Source organism: Triticum aestivum, chromosome 5A (assembly GCF_018294505.1).
Source record: "Triticum aestivum cultivar Chinese Spring chromosome 5A, IWGSC CS RefSeq v2.1, whole genome shotgun sequence".
In the NCBI taxonomy this organism is placed as follows: domain Eukaryota; kingdom Viridiplantae; phylum Streptophyta; class Magnoliopsida; order Poales; family Poaceae; genus Triticum; species Triticum aestivum.
The window spans coordinates 451,152,368-451,174,488 of NC_057806.1; the positions used below are offsets into that span (position 1 = coordinate 451,152,368).

The following is a 22,121-nucleotide window of genomic DNA, read 5'->3' on the forward strand; positions in this document are numbered from 1 at the left end:
ACTTTTGTTGCCACGGTATTACAATCGATCCCCCTTAATATTCAGTTCAGAAGGGCATTAGTGGGTAATCGTTGGGAAGAATGGCTGCATCTAGTAAGGAGACTGATGGACATTCAGCTTTCCCAACAACCAGATGAATTATGCTGGAAGCTTACTAGGTCTGGAGTTTTTACTGTTAAATCAATGTATGTTGATGTTCTCAATTCAAGCTCGATTCCTAGTTCCAAACATGTTTGGGCTGTCAAAGTCCCTTTGAAAATCAAAGTGTTTATGTGGTTTCTGCATAAACAAGTTATTTTAACCAAGGACAACTTGACAAAGCGTAATTGGACAGGATCTACTAGGTGTAGTTTCTGTGATCGGGATGAGACGATCAAACACCTTTTTCTTGATTGCCCGCTAGCTAAAGTTTTATGGAGGACAATCCATATTGCTTTTAATATTACTCCACCGAATTCAGTCAACACGTTATTTGGAACGTGGCTTAACGGGGTAGAGCCCGAGTTAGCAAGACATATTCGTGTAGGAGTCTGTGCCTTGGTGTGGGCGCTCTGGAATTGCAGAAATGATTTGGTTTTTAACAGGACAACACATATTCATTTTTTGCAGGTTATTTTCAGAGCCACGGCGTTGATCCGTTCGTGGTCGCTACTCACTCCGACGGAGGTCAGGGAGCGTTTGGTTACTGGATCTATCCGCTGGGAGATGGTAGCTCGGGATATCTTCAACCGGTTTGGATGGCGATCATGTAATAGGATAGGCAATTAGTTTACCTATCTCTTTTTCAGCCAGCCGGTTGTGGCGTCTTTTATATGGCTAGTCTGTGTTTCTAGCCCATGTTGACTCTGTGTGAGCTTTGTTCACTTTTCAGTAGGAGACTTTGAGACCTTATTGGAACTTATTTGGTTTAATAAGATGGCCGTATGCATCGATCTGATGCAGAGGCCGGGGTATCCCCTTTTCGAAAAAAAAGCAATGATACAACTTGTGGCATTATGATCACACATCGTTTTTACTTTTTAAAATACCATAATTTTACTGTCCCGAGTGAAGATGAGTTTATAGTTTTGTCTACACTAGGGACTAAATGAATCAGCGTCCCGAGTGAAAATTTCTTACCACTCGTTTGAAGCATAAATAAAAGCCCAAGGAGAAACAAATGTTTGTACTATTAAAAAAATCATGGTGTTTCTCATGTTTGAAGAACAGAACACCCGCCTGATTCATTGCGAACCCCTTGGCGCTGCGCTCTAGCGACTCAAAAGGTGGCTAGGGTTGCTCGTCTCCTGCCGGCGCCGCCGCAGGTCTACTCCGTCTGCTGTGGCTTTAGGCCATGGAGGCGTGGCGGATCTCGGTTCTTGCCGGCGGAGAGCTCCAGATCTATTTTTATGTGTCTTTTTATGTATGTTTAGGGTTTGTATCCTGTTCAGAAAGATGAGGTGGCGGCGACTCTCTGAAGATGGAATAATATTCTTCCCGTCTAGCCCTTGTCTCGACGATGCGTCTAGCCTCGTCAGAGAGCGTGTGGAGGTGTGTCTCCGGCGGATCGCGTGGGATTCGGTAGGTGTTAGTGTTCGGTGGATCTGTCTGGATCCAGTCTTTGTTCATCTGCATCTGTTTGTCTGCAGTTCGGATCCTTCCGATCTACACTTCTCTTCATTGGCGGCGGTTTTTTATCTGATGCGTTGGTCCTATGAGCTCTTAGCACGACAACTTCTCAACTGTCTACTACACCAAGGTTTGCCCGGCTTCGATGAGGGAGGGGCGATGATGATGGCGCGTCTTGGGCTCGCTTGAGTAGTATCTTGACAGGAAAAAAAATGAAGAGGCCACCCACCCACAACACCCCTGGAAAAATCGTACCACACGCACGGCTCCTGGTAGATGGACGGTACATGCAGCATTGAAAGGTCAAAAACCCAGCAAGACCCATACGGGGAGTTAACTCGCCTTGATGGCTTCGTCATGGGGAGTCGGGATCTTCTGCGTTCCCCGAGGAATCAGCTTTCCCAGTGGCTCTCCCTCTCCTCTCTTCTTCCTCAATCACAGCGGCATCATGAACCCATAATTGCTGCCAACCTGAGGCACGGCCACAGGCTGCCACCGAGCGGGATCCCGCCACGTCGACGAGTTAACGCCTGGGCGTTTTCAGTCGGTCGTCCGGCTCCATCCGCCAGCAGGACGCGAATTTACACCGGCCCGCCCATGGTATTGCTGGCTGGCTCTGCGTGGTATAGACTTCAACATTTGTTGTCCTTGCTATCTTTTTGTTGTTGTTGCAGGAGTGTCCTTAGGTACATCTTTCTCTCACCTGCATTATGGAGAAAATATTTTTGGAGCAAAATGATCATGCATCCATGATACCATGATGGGTAAGTCACCAAAGTTTTATTTTATTTTTGAGGAATAATAAGTCGCCGAAGTTCTCTACTGGAAGTCGCCCTCAAAGCTATTCCCTCCGTCCCATAATATAAAAGCGTTTTTGACACTACACTAGTGTCAAAAACGCTCTTATATTATGAGACTGACGGAGTACTACATACCATATCCTTCTGATGCTGCAATAAAAACGTGGGGAGCTGCGAAGGATAGATGGTGGATTGAAATGGTCAATGTTTTTGTTCAAGATGGCCGCCCATCCAACCGTTTTTTTCGGTTTTTTTTAGCGAGGGACATCCAACAGTTTGTTGTCAACATTACCCGTTTTAACATGTTAGATGATTGCCCATCCAAAAGTTTGTTGTCACCAGGCAGTACCTGTTTTACTTAAACATGGATGTTGTGTAAATTTGCTTTGTTAGTTGCATGTCAATGGGATCAAGGGAGAGACTCATACTTTTCTTGAAAACCCAATAGCACTATAATTGGGGGCCAAAGTCTTGTCTTAACTAGTCAAAATATACCCTACAAAAATAAACGTCTTGAGCCTTTCACCATGAATATATTAATATCTATTTCATGTTATCAGTATTAGTAAAAGGCTCATCACGATTGTCAAATTTGAAAAATGTTCGGTTCGATTAAATACAATAGCTAGAGTTGAAAGGTGTCGGAGATAATACAGAGGTTTCACTATTTTCAATTTGTTCTTCTTTGTTACCCGCAAAAAAAAAATGTTCTTCTTTGTCATCATATCTCTACAACATCAGTAATTATTCTACATGGAAGAACAAATAATCAGTCATTACAAGTTTATAATTGTATGTGCCTCTAGAACCGGTTTGGTAACTATAAGTTCACTTCTCTTATATTCTCTCCGTTCTAAAATATAGTGCATATAAATATTGTAAGAAGTCGAGCTTCATTACGTATGACCAGGTTTACAGATAAATACCATCACTAATAATACTAGATAAATACAACAATTACCAGTGCATTTAATTACAAAAACATGTTCCACAATGTATCTAATGATATTGTAGATGTAGATATCTATTCTATAAATTTTATCGATTTTTACAAAGTTTGGATTTTGAAAATAATAATCTATATACACTGTATTTTGGAATAGACGAAGTACTATTTCCAAATTGTAACTATAAGTTGACTTCTCTTATAGTATTAAGGGGGTGTTTGTTTCGAGGGACTTTTTTGTGTAGGGACTAGAAAAAGTCCCTCTTAGAAACTTTTTTACCAAACGGGAGGAACTTTTTAGGGACTAAACTAGGTATTTGGGACTAAATGATTTAATAGTTTGACTTGCCCCTTGACTTATTACCAATAACAAATCAAAAGTCGTAGTATGACTAAAAACGTGGAAATCTAGTCAACAAAACCAAAAAAGTGACTGGGTAAAAGTAAAACCTAAAAACCGGAGTCATACGAGCATAGGGGTAGCAGTAGCCAGCACTCTATTTTCCTGGAGAGAAATTCACACCACACTCACACACACAGTACGCCTGTACCACAAGCAATGAAGTCTGTTTTCAGTGGCTATCAGTGCACAGCTCGTGTATGTCCAATGGCAGGCCCCTCAATAAATGGCAATTCAGTGGCCCATCATCCATGGCCAGTTCGCCACTGCCCCTTCCCCCCTCTTCAAAACCACCAGCCCTAGCTCCCCATTTCCATCTCCTTCAGCAGCCAGTTGCCCAGCTCTTCTCCTTCGCCTAGGAGTATATCTTAACCCCATCTTCTTCTAGCTTCTTGCTTCCACTGTGTCCATCCATGGCGAAGTAGCTTCACCGGCCTTTTGCTGGTGGGTTTGTTTGGACTTCATGTCCTGGTTGAAGTTAGGTTAAGGGGGTTGTTGTCTGGTTCAAGGTCTCCACATACATCATATACATGGAGAGCATGATATGGATTGTATGATTTGGTGACCTCGGACCAGGCTTCAATCCCTTTAACCAGCATCTGCACAATTCGCACGCCTCATGCATATGATAGTTCCAGCGGCGGTGGTTTGCTTCTAAGGTAAGCATATGTGTGGTATGCCATCTACCATTAGTCAGCTCCTGCTCCAGCTGCTCATGTTATCATAACCTCCTTCCTGCTCATCTTATCATAACAGGTGCAGATTTGTCTTTCATCCATTGATTAGCGCAGGCTGTATTTGTTTCTGGGAGCTGCGCAGATTTGTTCATACAGTAGACTTTCATTCTCATATGTTGTCCAGCATGAAGCCATGACCAGGCATACAGTAAACTTGCAATCCATGCGCATAAATGCACTAGGCTAGCTAGGTAGCATGTTCATGTGAGAAACGATGTAGAAGAGCTAGCAGCAAAGATGAACTGTGTGTGGACGTGTGGTGTGAATTTCTTCTCCCATTTCATCTTCCACATATGCACGGATGCACCCCATGCTTCCAGTCAACTTGCATTTGTGCATTGGCGTCAAACAAATCTTAGCCATGCATGTTTACATCAGTAGTACAAGAAAACGACACACCTATATATTATACAGCTAGCACATGTTCGTTTTCATGCTGGCAGTGAAAATGCTCTTTGGCAAAACTACTCCACAATAATGCATGCAAATTACTACAACTAATCCTGGAAGAAGCTAGCTGCTAGGGTGGAGTATGGATCGATTATTAGGGACAGGAACTGACCAATCATTTAAGCAGGACTGGCTCGACACTCATGTATGACAAAGGAATGGGGAATGGCTGGCCAGGCTCATTACTTGGCTCACGTGGCTGCTGTGAGAGAGATGCCATGCACAGTACTGCTCCTCTTGTTGCATCTGAACGGCGTGCGATCGGTTGATCCCATTCGCTGCCTGTTCTCTCTGGGAGTTTTGTTCCATCCGTCTGCAAATCGCAGAACTACGTAGTCGTACCCATGCTGGTGGCCTTGTGCATTAACTTTTGTATGCAGGTTGAAGCGCTTCTCGTGACAGTTAGGAGAGTAGATTGGTCACCAAATTGTTTTTACCATTATATTTTAAGTTCTAATTTTAAAATACATAGGAATCTGATAACGCCTCAAGTACGAGACATGGCAGATTCAACATTTTCGACGGAAAGTTTAGTGACGCGAAGATGACAACTTTAGTTGGCAAGCATGGCAACTTCATGCTTCGGTTTATTTTTTCACAGAAAATTGCCGTGTGTGTCAATTAACATGCCATCCTTGCGTCACTAGAGTTGCCATCGTAAACATTCAATCTGACATGTGCTCATATATGATGTCAGGTACTTAGCATTTCCGAATATATAATCATGCAAAAATATGTGATCAAATTAATGGTACAACCGATAATGCATTTTGTAGACCGGAATGGTTTAGCTTAATTATATATCCACTCCAACATTATAGTGCATCTAGCTCACCATATATACCCTCAGTATATGGAGTGAGTCGAACTATTCTATAAGTTTTAGCATATAGTGTAGATTATCTTGTTTACATTGTGTAGCATAAATATTACTTGGAGTAGTACTATCTTTTACAATGGCACCTTTGCAATGTTTTGCTTCCACTTGCAGAGCTAGCGTCCAATGTTCATGTCACTGATCAAATTAATTGATATACATGTGATGTATACAGTATATTGCTTGGAACAAGCGATGACAGTTCATGCATGACACAGACGGGCACATGCGTTGACATTGATCTGTTGCATCGTAGTATTATTATTAGTCTTCTGCAGTAGCTAATTCATGACAAAACTTAATTGCCTAAGGCAAACTGGTGGTACCTCCAATCAAGCTAACTCATCAAACCGACATGGAAATAGATACGGTATCATTGCTCAATTAATACCACCTGCATATGTACTTGTTGCAATGTACTCCCTCCGTTCGGAAGATACATCCATTTCTGCGACAAGTAATTCCGAACGGAGGGAGTAGCATCTACTAGTTCGCTCAGAAGATTACTAATACCTTACAAGATAATTCCGCACAAAATAATCCTTCCGCCGCGCCATATCATGCATACGAGCTAGTTTCGATATACCAAAAAAGTTCTTTCGCACCCCTTTATGTATAAAGTAACGACCAGCATCTATCTATCATGCTAATCAGTTTTGATATCGAACGCTCGCAGCGGGTTTCCTTCTAATTAATACTCCAACTCGCATCTATCTTTCCCTGCCCCCTCTTGCTGCTTGTAACAAACTGATTAATGGGAGAGAAAGGTGTGGTACCTCCCGAGTGTCCATACACCCTCAAGAATAGTAAATTCAAGAAATAGAAAAAAAAATCTGAAATTCTGTGACATCAATTATTCTCAAAAGTTTTAGGTGCCTACATATATTTTCATCAAGAACTATCATCCGATGGGCTCTACAAATAAGAAACAAAATTCAGTGCTCAAAACTATGAGCAATGAATATCTCTTTTTTGTGTAGAGCTCCTCGAATGTTTTTTCTGCATGAAATCTTGCAAGCACCTACAAAGTTTGAGCATATTTGATGTCACGAATTTCAGTTTTTTCTATTTTTTTAAAATTAATGTTCATGAGGGTGTAGGGACTCCCGGGTTTGCTCGGTTGGGAAAAAAAATCAGCCCCAGTTATTGGCGAGTAAAACTTTGACTCGATAGCAGGCGCGTCGTAAAACGTAGGTAGACCATGGGCATGGAGATAGGAGGAGGAGGAGGAGCGCGTGAATATATGCTTTTGGAAAGTGAAGCTGCAGAGCGAGGACAAACGCGTAGTGCAGCTACAGCCCTACGTATGTCTACATGACTCTCCTCGTCAGTAGTACTAGTAGCTAGCTATAGTGTGCTCTGCACCCAGTCCCACTGTACAACACTGCTCGTATATAGCGTATGCAACTATGCATGCATGTGTAGATGCCGCGCCATGATGGCCTGAAGATGCAGTCTAGCTCGAACCACATTCGGCCATGGCACACAAAAGCGACGCAGTGCCCATCATGTGAACGGCTTGTTTCAGTAGCATCATCGAGCGCTGGGCTGTCGACATGGACGAGAGCCATACATTCTGACCATCGCCCCGGACGTACTGTGCGTTGTGTATGTGTACGGGGCTAGCTGGTAGCGATCCATGTGCCTGGCCTGCTAGCTGCTGCATCCTCCATCGTTTTAGGGAGGAGGATTCTGAATTTCAGGCTATAAAATTTGGCGGGTGAGGATTGTATGGTTCTGCGAGTCTTTGATGCCGACTGAGGGTCGGATCCGATCGGATCGAGGACCAGCTGCTGGCTAAAGCGACTAGCGTATGCGCATGTGCGGACCCTGCGGTTCAGTGGCGTCTACCGGGATAAATGGGGAGGGAGTTGAAAGGACAATATAGCTGTTAGAATTTCATAATACAAATAGTTATGGACCATTCATAGACAGAGAATGGTTCCAAGAGTCTTGCCAGCATCTTCACCATACTCTCCTTTTTTTGGGACATCTCCAAAGCAGCCAACACCAAACCGCCCGCATCCCTACTTGATTTTACCATCCAACACTGTGCTTCGTCGGTCTGCGGACTGGTCTGGGCTTCTGTTTTTCCGCAAACCGAAAACAAACTAGGGGGTTTCGCGGGCGTCCGGACCACTTCCACGCACGTGTCCGACGACCCGGTCCCATCCGAAAACCATTCATCCCGAAAAACCCTCCCAAGCAAAGCTGTGGCGCCGCTTCAAATGCGCACGCGGCGATCGAGAAGCTTACTCCGGCCGTTGCGCTGCATTCAAGCCGGCGTCAGTCCCTTCGCCTTGCTGCCACGCCTATTTAAGCAGGCGTCGTCCACACCGCACCACTCTCCCACCCTCTCTGCTCCAACCCTCTTTCGCTCCTGTTGAGGTGATAGGTTTCGATAAACTGTTTTCTTGCCAACATTGTGCTACACAAGGTGAACTAGCATGTTCTTCCAAAATGAACTAGCAAGTGTTCACAAGTGAACTAACTTCTGCTCATGCTGAGGTAAAGCACAATTGTGATCCCGCGAGAAACCAAACATGCGTTCCTCAAGAAAGCACAACCATGCTTTTCCAAAATAAATTAACTTGTGCTCCGTAGGGTGAAACACAACTCTTTTTCTTTTTGAGAAACGGGTGAAGCACAACTAAGAGGTGAACTAACGAATGTGCTTCCGAAGAGGCTTGTCCCTTGGCAAGGTAGGCTGATCATGTCCATGGGCCGGGCTGCCCTCGTCACGTCTGTCCTAACGGCGCAAACCACACATCATATCACCCCGCTTGTTGTCCCTGTTGGCACTCTGGAGGAGGTTAATAAGTTAGAGAGGGCCTTCCCGTGGGTCGGGTAAGATAAGGTCTCGTGAGGGCAATGCAAGGTTAACTGGGCTGAGGTGTGCAAGCCAAAAATCCTCGTCGGACTGAGTGTGCTGGATTTGCGCAAGTTCTCGATGGCCTTGAGGCTGCGTTGGATGTGGTACAAGTGGAAGGACTGAAGGAAATATGCCCTAGAGGCAATAATAAAGTTATTATTTATTTCCTTATATCATGATAAATGTTTATTATTCATGCTAGAATTGTATTAACCGGAAACATAATACATGTGTGAATACATAGACAAACAGAGTGTCACTAGTATGCCTCTACTTGACTAGCTCGTTAATCGAAGATGGTTATGTTTCGTAACCATAGACATGTGTTGTCATTTGATTAACGGGATCACATTATTAGGAGAATGATGTGATTGACATGACCCATTCCATTAGCTTAGCACCCGATCATTTAGTATGTTGCTATTGCTTTCTTCATGACTTATACATGTTCCTATGACTATGAGATTATGCAACTCCCGTTTGCCGGAGGAACACTTTGTGTGCTACCAAACGTCACAACGTAACTGGGTGATTATAAAGGAGCTCTACAGGTGTCTTCAAAGGTACATGTTGGGTTGGCGTATTTCGAGATTAGGATTTGTCACTCCGATTGTCGGAGAGGTATCTCTGGGCCCTCTCGGTAATGCACATCACATAAGCCTTGCAAGCATTTCAACTAATGAGTTAGTTGCGAGATGATGTATTACGAAACGAGTAAAGAGACTTGCCGGTAACGAGATTGAACTAGGTATTGAGATACCGACGATCGAATCTCGGGCTAGTAAAATACCGATGACAAAGGGAACAACATATGTTGTTATGTGGTCTGACCGATAAAGATCTTCGTAGAACATGTAGGAGCCAATATGAGCATCCAGGTTCCGCTATTGGTTATTGACCGGAGACGTGTCTCGGTCATGTCTACATTGTTCTCGAACCCGTAGGGTCCGCACGCTTAAGGTTTCGATGACAGTTATATTATGAGTTTATGAGTTTTGATGTACCGAAGTTAGTTCGGAGTCCCGGATCTGATCACGAACATAACGAGGAGTCTCGAAATGGTCGAGACATAAAGATTGATATATTAGTTGGCTATATTCGGACACCGGAAGTGTTCCGGGTGATTTCGGAGAAAACCGGAGAGCCGGAGGGTTACCGGAATCCTACCGGGAGAAGTAATGGCCCATATGGGCCTTAGTGGAGAGAGAGAGGGGCAACCAGGGTGGGCCGCGCGCCTCCTCCCCCTGGTCTGAATTGGACTAGGAGAGGGGGGGCGGCGCCCCCCTTTCCTTCTCCCTCCCCACTTCCTTCCCCCTCCTAGTAGGAGTCCTACTCCTACTAGGAGGAGGACTCCTCCTGGCGTGCCAATAGGGGCCGGCCGGCCTCCTCCCCTTGCTCCTTTATATATGGGGGCAGGGGGCACCCCTAGACACAAGTTGATCCACGTGATCATATTCTTAGCCGTGTGCGGTGCCCCCTTCCACCATAATCCTCGATAATACTGTAGCGGTGCTTAGGCGAAGCCCTGCGACGGTAGAACATCAAGATCGTCACCACGCCATCGTGTTGATGGAACTCTTCCCCGACACTTTTGCTGGATCGGAGTCCGGGGATCATCATCGAGCTGAACGTGTGCTAAAACTCGGAGGTGCCGTAGTTTCGGTGCTTGATCGGTCGGGCCGTGCAGACGTACGACTACATCAACCGCGTTGTCATAACGCTTCCGTTGTCGGTCTACAAGGGTACGTAGATCACACTCTCCCCTCTCGTTGCTATGCATCACCATGATCTTGCGTGTGCGTAGGAATTTTTTTTGAAATTACTATGTTCCGCAACAGTGGTATCAGAGCCCAGGTTTTATGTGTTGATGTTATATGCACGAGTAGAACACAAGTGAGTTGTGGGCGATATAAGTCATACTGCTTACCAGCATATCATACTTTGGTTCGGCGGTATTGTTGGATGAAGCAGCCCGGACCGACATTACGCGTACGCTTACGTGAGACTGGTTCTACCGACGTGCTTTGCACACAGGTGGCTGGCGGGTGTCAGTTTCTCCAACTTTAGTTGAACCGAGTATGGCTACGCCCGGTCCTTGCGAAGGTTAAAACAGCACCAACTTGACAAACTATCGTTGTGGTTTTGATGCGTAGGTAAGATTGGTTCTTGCTTAAGCCCATAGCAGCCACGTAAAACTTGCAACAACAAAGTAGAGGACGTCTAACTTGTTTTTGCAGGGCATGTTGTGATGTGATATGGTCAAGACGTGATGAGATATAAGTTGTTGTATGAGATGATCATGTTTTGTTGAAGTTATCGGCAACTGGCAAAAGCCTTATGGTTATCTCTCTATTGCATAAGATGCAAGCACCAAATAATTACTTTACTTTATCGCTATGCGATAGCAATAGTTGCAAGAGCAATTGTTGGTGAGACAACCATGTGACGACACATTGATATAGATCAAGATAATGGAGATCATGGTGTCATGCCGGTAACGATAGAGATCATGACAGTACTTTGGAGATAGAGATCAAAGGCGCAAGATGATGATCGCCATATCATGTCACATATTTTGATTGCATATGATGTTTATCTTTTTATACATCTTATTTTTCTTAGTTTGACGATAGCATTTTAAGATGATCTCTCACTAATTATCAAGAAGTGTTCTCCCTGAGTATGCACCGTTGCGAAAGTTCTTCGTGTTGAGACACCACGTGATGATCGGGTGTGATAGGCTCTACGTTCAAATACAACGGGTGTAAAACAGTTGCACACGCGGAATACTCAGGTTATACTTGACGAGCCAAGCATATATAGATATGGCCTCGGAACACGGAGACCGAAAGGTCGAGCGTGAATCATATAGTAGATATGATCAACATAGTGATGTTCACCAATGAAACTACTCCATCTCACGTGATGATCGGACATGGTTTAGTTGATTTGGATCACGTGATCACTTAGAGGATTAGAGGGATGTCTATCTAAGTGGGAGTTCTTAAGTAATATGATTAAATTGAACTTAAATTTATCATGAACTTAGTCCTGGTAGTATTTTGCAAATCATGTTGTAGATCAATAGCTCGCGTTGTTGCTTCCCTGTGTTTATTTTGATATGTTCCTAGAGAAAATTAGTTGAAAGATGTTAGTAGCAATGATGCGGATTGGATCCGTGATCTGAGGTTTATCCTCATTGCTGCACAGAAGAATTATGTCATTGATGCACCGCTAGGTGACAGACCTATTGCAGGAGCAGATGCAGACGTTATGAACGTTTGGCTAGCTCAATATGATGACTACTTGATAGTTTAGTGCACCATGCTTAACGGCTTAGAATCGGGACTTCAAAGACGTTTTGAACGTCATGGACCATATGAGATGTTCCAGGAGTTGAAGTTAATATTTCAAGCAAATACCCGAGTTGAGAGATATGAAGTCTCCAACAAGTTCTATAGCTAAAAGATGGAGGAGAATCGCTCAAGCAGTGAGCATGTGCTCAGATTGTCTGGGTACTACAATCGCTTGAATCAAGTGGGAGTTAATCTTCCAGATAAAATAGTGATTGACAGAATTCTCTAGTCACCATCACCAAGTTAGTAGAACTTCGTGATGAACTATAATATGCAAGGGATAACGGAAACGATTCCCAAGCTCTTCGTAATGCTGAAATTGACGAAGGTAGAAATCGAGAAAAACATCAAGTGTTGATGGTAGACAAGACCACTAGTTTCAAGAAAAGGGCAGAGGGAAGAAGGGGAACTTCAAGAAGAACAGCAAGCAAGTTGCTGCTCAAGTGAAGAAGCCCAAGTTTGGTCCTAAGCCTGAGACTAAGTGCTTCTACTGCAAAGGGGCTGGTCACTGGAAGCGGAACTACCCCAAGTGATTGGCGGATAAGAAGGATGGCAAAGTGAACATAAGTATATTTGATATACATGTTATTGATGTGTACTTTACTAGTGTTTATAGCAACCCCTCAGTATTTGATACTAGTTCAGTTGCTAAGATTGGTAACTCGAAACGGGAGTTGCAGAATAAACAGAGACTAGTTAAGGGTGAAGTGACGATGTGTGTTGGAAATGGTTCCAAGATTGATATGATCATCATCGCACACTCCCTATAATTTCGGGATTAGTGTTGAACCTAAATAAGTGTTATTTGGTGTTTGCGTTGAGCATGAATATGATTTGATCATGTTTATTGTAATACGGTTATTCATTTAAGTAAGAGAATAAATTATTGTTCTGTTTACATGAATAAAACCTTATATGGTTACACACCCAATGAAAATAGTTCGTTGGATCTCGATCGTAGTGATACACATAATCATAATATTGAAACCAAAAGATGCAAAGTTAATAATGATAGTGCAACTTATTTGTGGCACTGCCGTTTAGGTCATATTGGTGTAAAGCGCATGAAGAAACTCCATGCTGATGGGCTTTTGGAATCACTTGATTATGAATCAGTTGATACTTGCGAACCATGCCTCATGGGCAAGATGACTAAGACTCTGTTCTTCGGAACAATGGAGCGAGCAACAGATTTGTTGGAAATCATACATACTGATGTATGTGGTCCGATGAATATTGAAGCTCGCGACAGGTATCATTATATTCTGATCTTCACAGATGATTTGAGCAGATATGAGTATATCTACTTGATGAAACATAAGTCTGAAACATTTGAAAAGTTCAAAGAATTTCAGAGTGAAGTGAAAAATCATCGTAACAAGAAAATAAAGTTTCTACGATCTGATCGTAGAGAAGAGTATTTGAGTTACGAGTTTGGCCTTCAGTTAAAAACAATGTGAAATAGTTTCACTACTCATGCCACCTGGAACACCACAATGTAATGGTGTGTCCAAACGTCATAACCGTACTTTATTAGATATGGTGCGATCTATGATGTCTCTTACCAATCTACCACTATTGTTTTGGGGTTATGCATTAGAGACAGCTACATTCACGTTAAATAGGGCACCATCTAAATCCGTTGAAACGACACAATCTGAACTGTGGTTTGGCAAGAAACCAAAGTTGTCGTTTCTTAAAGTTTGAGGTTGCAATGCTTATGTAAAAAAGTTTCAACCTGATAAGCTCAAACCCAAATCGGAGAAGTGCGTCTTCATAGGATACCCAAAAGAAAATGTTGGGTACACCTTCTATCACAGATCCGAAGGCAAGATATTCATTGCTTTGAATGGATCCTTTCTAGAGAAGGAATTTCTCTCGAAAGAAGTGAGTGGGAGGAAAGTAGAACTTGATGAGGTAACTGTACCTGCTCCCTTATTGGAAAGTAGTTCATCACAGAAATCTGTTCCTGTGACTACTACACCAAATAGTAAGGAAGCTAATGATGATGATCATGTAACTTCAGATCAAGTTGCTACCGAACCTTGTAGGCAAACCAGAGTGAGATCCACACCAGAGTGGTACGGTAATCCTGTTCTGGAGGTCATGTTACTTGACCATGACGAACCTACGAACTATAAGGAAGCAATGATGAGCCCAGATTCCGCGAAATGGCTTGAGGCCATGAAATCTGAGATGAGATCCATGTATGAGAACAAAGTATGGACTTTGATTGACTTGCCCAATGATCGGCGAGCCATTGAGATTAAATGGATCTTCAAGAGGAAGACGAACGCTGATAGTAGTGTTACTATCTACAAAGCTAGAATTGTCGCAAAAAGGTTTTCGACAAGTTCAAGGTGTTGACTACGATGAGAGTTTCTCACTCGTATCTATGCTTAAGTCTGTCCGAATCATGTTAGCAATTGCCACATTTTATGAAATCTGGCAAATGGGTAAACAAAACTGCATTCCTTAATGGATTTATTAAAGAAGAGTTGTATACGATGCAACTAGAAGGTTTTGTCGATCCTAAAGGTGTTAACTAAATATGCAAGCTCCAGCGATCCATCTATGGACTGGTGCAAGCATCTCGGAGTTGGAATATACGCTTTGATAAGTTGATCAAAGCATATAGTTTTATACAGACTTGCGGTGAAGCCTGTATTTATAAGAAAGTGAGTGGGAGCACTACAACATTCCTGATAAGTATATGTGAATGACATATTGTTGATCAAAAATAATGTAGAATTATTCTGCAAAGCATAAATGAGTGTTTGGAAGGATTTTTTCAAAGAAAACCTCGGTGAAGCTGCTTACATATTGAGCATCAAGATCTATAGAGATAGATCAAGACGCTTGATAAGTTTTTTCAATGAGTACATACCTTGACAAGATTTTGAAGTAGTTAAAAATGGAACAGTCAAAGAAAGAGTTCTTGCCTGTGTTGCAAGGTGTGAAATTGAGTAAGACTCAAAGCCCGACCAGGGCAGAAGATAGAAAGAGAATGAAAGTCATTCCTTATGCCTCAGCCATAGATTCTACAAAGTATGCCATGATGTGTACCAGATCTGTTGTATACCCTACACTGTGTTAAGCGAGGGAATACAATAGTAATCTAGGAAGTAGATCACTGGACAGCGGTCAAAATTATCCTTAGTGAAATAAGGAAATATTTCTCAATTATGGAGGTGACAAAAAGGTTCGTCGTAAAAAGTTACGTCGATGCAAGTTTTGACACAAATCTGGATGACTCTAAGTCTCGATCTAGATACATATTGAAAGTGGGAGCAATTAGCTAGAGTAGCTCCGTGCAGAGCATTGTAGACATAGAATTCACAAAATACTTTTGGATCTGTATGTGACAGACCCGTTGACTAAAATTATCTCGCAAGCAAAACATGATCACACCTTAGTACTCCTTGGGTGTTAATCACATAAACGATGTGAACTAGATTACTGACTCTAGTAAACCCTTTGGGTATAGGTCACATAACAATGTGAACTATGGGTGTTAATCACATGGTGATGTGAACTATTAGTGTTGAATCACATGGCGATGTGAACTAGATTATTGACTCTAGTGCAAGTGGGAGACTGAAGGAAATATGCCCTAGAGGCAATAATAAAGTTATTATTTATTTCCTTATATCCTGATAAATGTTTATTATTCATGCTAGAATTGTATTAACCGGAAACATAATACATGTGTGAATACATAGACAAACAGAGTGTCACTAGTATGCCTCTACTTGACTAGCTCGTTAATCGAAGATGGTTATGTTTCGTAACCATAGACATGTGTTGTCATTTGATTAACGGGATCACATTATTAGGAGAATGATGTGATTGACATGACCCATTCCATTAGCTTAGCACCCGATCGTTTAGTATGTTTCTATTGCTTTCTTCATGACTTATACATGTTCCTATGACTATGAGATTATGGAACTCCCATTTGCTGGAGGAACACTTTGTGTGCTACCAAACGTCACAACGTAACTGGGTGATTATAAAGGAGATCTACAGGTGTCTCCAAAGGTACATGTTGGGTTGGCGTATTTCGAGATTAGGATTTGTCACTCCGATTGTCAAAGAGGTATCTCTGGGCCCTCTCGGTAATGCACATCACATAAGCCTTGCAAGCATTTCAACTAATGAGTTAGTTGCGAGATGATGTATTACGAAACGAGTAAAGAGACTTGCCGGTAACGAGATTGAACTAGGTATTGAGATACCGACGATCGAATCTCGGGCAAGTAAAATACCGATGACAAAGGGAACAACGTATGTTGTTATGCGGTCTGACCGATAAAGATCTTCGTAGAATATGTAGGAGCCAATATGAGCATCCAGGTTCCGCTATTGGTTATTGACCGGAGACGTGTCTCGGTCATGTCTACATTGTTCTCGAACCCGTAGGGTCCGCACGCTTAAGGTTTCGATGATAGTTATATTATGAGTTTATGAGTTTTGATGTACCGAAGTTAGTTTGGAGTCCCGGATGTGATCACGGACATAACGAGGAGTCTCGAAATGGTCGAGACATAAAGATTGATATATTAGACGGCTATATTCGGACACCGGAAGTGTTCCGGGTGATTTCGGAGAAAACCGGAGAGCCGAAGGGTTACCAGAACCCTACCGGGAGAAGTAATGGGCCATATGGGCCTTAGTGGAGAGAGAGAGGGCAACCAGGGTGGGCCGCGCGCCTCCTCCCCCCTGGTCCGAATTGGACTAGGAGAGGGGGGCGGCGCCCCCCTTTCCTTCTCCCTCCCCACTTCCTTCCCCCTCCTAGTAGGAGTCCTACTCCTACTAGGAGGAGGACTCCTCCTGGCGCGCCAATAGGGGCCAGCCGGCCTCCTCCCCTTGCTCCTTTATATACGGGGGCAGGGGCACCCCTAGACACAAGTTGATCCACGTGATCATATTCTTAGCCGTGTGCGGTGCCCCCTTCCACCATAATCCTCGATAATATTGTAGCGGTGCTTAGGTGAAGCCCTGTGACAGTAGAACATCAAGATCGTCACCACGCCGTCGTGCTGACGGAACTCTTCCCCGACACTTTGCTGGATCGGAGTCCGGGGATCGTCATCGAGCTGAACGTGTGCTAAAACTCAGAGGTGCCGTAGTTTCGGTGCTTGATCGGTCGAGCTATGAAGACGTACGACTACATCAACCGCGTTGTCATAACGCTTCCGCTGTCGGTCTACAACGCTACGTAGATCACACTCTCCCCTCTCGTTGCTATGCATCACTATGATCTTGCGTGTGCGTAGGAATTTTTTTGAAATTACTACGTTCCCCAACAAGGACCCCCTTAGGATGTGGGTTGGGCTCGGCAACCCTTGTGAGGAGATGGACAATAATTTTTTCTACGTAGCCACCACCATCACACTCGGGGACGAAGGAAGGCACCTTTTTGGCATTCCCCATGGCTCGAGGGGGAGGAGCCTAAGGATATCACGCGCGCCATTTTTTAGATTTCCGCCCGGAAAGGGGCCGCTGTTCACGACGCCATGCACAACCACACGTGGGTACAAAGAATCAACATCTCCAATGGGCTCAATGTTTTTCACCTTCAACAGTTTCATGTCCTATGGGGCAAAATTCAACAGGTTCACCTCACAGAGGGAGCCCCAGATGACATTGCTTGGAAATTCACAGCCTCGGCAATCTACTCGGCCTCATCTGCCTACACGTCACTCTTCGCTGGTGTCGTCGCCACTAGCATGAGATCACTAGTGTGGGGATAATTGGGCACCTCCTAAATGCAATTTTTTTGCCTGGATGGTAATCAAGAACAGAGTGTGGATAGCGGATAGGCTACAGAAGAGAGGGTGACCAAACTGTGGTGTTTGCCAACTTTGTAAGAGAGAGCCCGAGACTGCGGCACACCCGCTATTCAAGTGCAGGTTCTCCCTCAGGGTGTGGCGTGAGTTAAACTTTGGTTGGGTATGCACGAGCTGGAGATCGATGCTTGGCCCGGTTTGCCATCCGTCGACGAGTGGTGGGAGAGAACGGTTCTAGGCACGGGCCAGAGGCGTAAGGCGACGGCTTCACTGTTGTTGGTGGTGGTCTGGGAGATTTGGAGAGAGAGAGAGGAATACGAGGATTTTCCCGGGCAAATCGACCATGCCCATGGGGTGGTCGCCTCGATAAAAAGTGAAGCGAGATATTGGGTTCTTGCGAGGGCGAAAAAAATTTAGCTTGATCATGCCGCGAGAGTATTCATTTTTGTTTCGACCATTTGTGGAGGAGTAATGGTCCTCGTAACTATGTTTCAAACCCCTTCTTTATCAATGAGATGAGGCAAAACTTTTGCCTTCGTTTAAAATAATGTGCTTCTGAAGTGAACTCACAGGTTATTTTTTATCTGGAGTTTATGTTTCATTTTCTAATATGTTTTTCTATGGTTTTTATTCTTTCCAATTGTTTTCCCTTCTTTCTTTTTTTTAAATTTCTCTTTTCTCATTTTCCTTTTCTTTTATTACTTTTCTTTTTCTTTCCAAGTTTTTCATTATAGTTTCAGTACATCATCTAATTGTGCGAACTATTTGGTTCATCTTGTATTTTTTTCCATATTTCGTTTCCTTTTCTTGTCATCCAATTCTTTTTTTAATTACACATTAAGAAATGATGATCATGTATTTTGAAGAGGTTCATAGCTTCATTGCACATTTAAAACAATGTTTATCACATATTATAAAATACTCACCGTGTATTGAAAATTTCGTTGTCCGTGTACTAAAACATTGTTCACTCTATATATAAAAATCGTTCATCCTGTGGCAAACATGTTTCCTAGTTCAAAAAAAAAAGTTCATCTTGTCCTTCAAAACTGTCCATTGGGTATTAGAAAAATAAGCAATTTTTTGGAAATGTTCATCATGTAATTTTAAATATAGCTTGAATAGTTTTCAATAACCGGCATTATATTTTGAGGCAAGGTATAGACGCACCTGTTGCCCGACAGGGCTTATAAGTCGCCCGCACCGATTCTTAATAAAAAATAACTAAGCTGGTCAGCCCAGTAGAGAAGTTCCTTCGCTGCATGTTGTACGTTTCTGTAGGTACGGTTTTCCCTTTTAATTTTATTTTTTCTCCTGCTTTATTTGTTTTTCCACCAGTTTTCTTCGGTCAGGTTTTCTAGTTTTTTTCTTTGGTTTCATTTGTTTTTCATTGGTTTTCCACAATTTTCATTTTTACTTAATTTTGCATTGTTTTTCTTTGTTTCCTCATTGGTTATTTTGTTTTTTCTTTCTTTTTTGCCATAATTTGCTTTTTTGCTTTTTTGTTTTTCTTCAGTTTTTTCTTTTATTTTTGTTTCTTTTTTGGTTTTTATTAAAGAAAATTGCACATGTCCTTTTTTAGTACACAATGTGCATTTCTAGAGCACACGTGAAACATTCTTGCGGTACACTTTAGAGTTTTTCAAATGCACGATGTACATTTTTTTCAAATACTTTTTTGAACATTTATTTGAATACACAGTAACTTTTTTTTACCAAATACAAGTTGTACATTTGTGTAACAGAAATGAACATTTGTTAAACTACGGGAATATTTTCTTAAATCGTATAAACATTTTATGAAATACACGAACAATTTTTTAAATAGCTGTGACGTTTCTTTAAAATGTCAGTGTATTTTTTAAAGGTAAAAAACATTTTTTACACAGTCCGATTTTTCTTACACTATACATTGTTTTTTACAATGCCAGAAAAACATTTTGGAAACTTGTGAAAGTTTCTCTTAAACTGCTACATACATTATTTTAGGAGAATAAACTGTTTTTTGAATAATGTGACTATATATATATATATATATATATATATATATATATATATATATATATATATATATATATATATATATATATATATATATATATAGGAAAATGGCTGTGTACTCCTGGGAGTACGTACTCCCGCTCCTCATATACCACATAGATGAGTCTTCTATGCCTCTTTATTATTTTTAATATACTTCATTAGTAATTATTAGATACCCCAAAACGAATTTCATGAAAAATTCATGTGAGTCTATATATTTTTAAATGTTTACATATATACTGATGTGTTCGTACGTGAAAAATGTATATTACAAAAAGTACGTCGCAAATGATATTTTTTCAACAAAACTCGTATTGAGGTATCTTAGAATATTTAATAAAGTATATTGAGAATGATAAAGAGGTGTAATTAATGCGTATATGAGGTATATTGAGGATGGGAGTACATACTCCCATATATATAGTGTTACTATTCATCACCCAGGCTGCAGAATAAGTTATTCTTCACCCGAGGTAATCTTACGATCATTTCATAATTAAATTACGTTTCAAATTCAAATAGTTACATTCCTATTGATTAATTACGTAAAATTTGACATAAAAAATAAAAGTATAGGTCATAAGACAAGAAAATTTGCAGTTTATGTGTATTTTAGACTATGTTTTTACATTTGTAATTTTACATAAATAAAATATTTTTTATGGTGATTATATATTTTCTTACGGTCCCTTTTTGCGTCGAAAATAAGACAAAACTTATGAAACGTAAAATTACGGTGCATTGATAGTAAAATAAAAAAGGAAGAAGAATAACTATTTCTCACCCAGGGTGACAAATAACGCGACCCTATATATATATATATATATATAATCATTCTCATAATGGCATGTAAAAATATTAAACACATGAAAAAAATTAATGTAATTTTTTCTTATTAAAAATTTTCTTTATATGTTTAGCATTTTCAATGCAAGATTAACATTTCTAAAAAGTATGTAAGTTGTTTTGTATCTTATGTATTTAAAATATTGTGAAATAGAAAAATAAAAAAGAAGGTAAACAAAAATGTGAAGAAAAATTGAACTTGCATGGTGTCATCATGACATCATCACGCCGCAGTAGCTGGTTACTGGGCCGGTCCAGTTCCCGCTCCCTACAACATTGGGCGACCCATAGTCGCGCCCGCAGCTGCCCTCCACATTACACGATCTCTACGTATGTGATGGCGTTCATTTTTATCTTCAAAAAACACTCTAATCTATTAATCAGACCAATCCTCAAAAATAAATAAATAAAACCTTAGATGGGTCTATCAGGGACGAAGGAGATGAGCTCTGGCGATAGCGATCCCTCGTCGCAGTCCGGCGAGCCCCCTCCGCGGCACCTGTCGACGTCACTTCCTCCCATCCCGGTGTGCCTTGGCAGCCTCTCCTCGTTTCTGCCGGAGCCGGAGCTATCCCCGCTGTCCCTCCCATGGCGCGTGCCCGTCGTGCCAGCCGCCTCCCCCCGGTCTCCGCTGAAGCCTCGACCTCCTCCTGCATCACCTACGCGGCTGTCCCAGGCAGCGACGACAGCGATGCCTTGTTGCGGGGTCTTTGGCTGGGGAAACCCGGCCGCGTCGTCTTCCGAAAGCCAGGTGCGGCGTTCCTCGATTTCGTCTTGCTTAACCTTCACTCCATGGTAGCTTCTCCTCTTGTCCATCTTCATGCGACTGCTGCTTGCCGTTTCTGGATTACTCCCGTAATGCCCTCCGCCCGGATCAACGTTTTTTTTGAAAAATGCGCTGAATTTCCTTCTCATGGATTCCCCGGACGCGTTTTCGGTCGTGCTCGCTGCCCCGACGTCTTCTGCGCTCTTGCCGCCTCGCCGGATGTGGCGAGCTTCATTGTTGCGACTGCGTCCTTGTGCCTTGGCCGGACGAAACTTGCCCTCCATCGCCGCAAGGTGGACGCCATGGCGGCCGTTGAGCGCGCGCGGGCCTGCACCGCGAGCCCACCGACTCTGGCATTGGAGCTCGATCCCGTGCATGCCCCATTTGCCGCCGTGGATCCCTCGCGCATGCAGTCTGTTGTTCTGTCGGGTTCCGCGCCCGGTACGCGTGCCCTAGAATCCGCCTCTTTTCCCGCATGCGTGCATGAATCTTCCCCCTCCACTCTGCGGGCCCATGAGCTTCTGGCCCCTCGACCTGACCCGCGTGGCGCCCCCATCCCTCCCTCTCATGTTCTGTCTTCTCCTACCCCCGTCCTACCCCTTCCTCGTCCTATCCTTCCCCAACTCCC

At 42.7% G+C, this 22,121-nt stretch overlaps 1 long non-coding RNA gene across 1 annotated transcript; it reads left to right on the plus strand.

Moving 5' to 3' along the window:
• Window positions 1-4,047: 4,047 nt before the first annotated feature.
• Window positions 4,048-5,463, plus strand: LOC123107139 (uncharacterized). Its single transcript, XR_006451596.1, has 2 exons — window positions 4,048-4,413; window positions 5,069-5,463. It is a non-coding gene; the product is annotated as an uncharacterized lncRNA (long non-coding RNA).
• The last annotated feature ends 16,658 nt before the right edge of the window (window positions 5,464-22,121 follow it).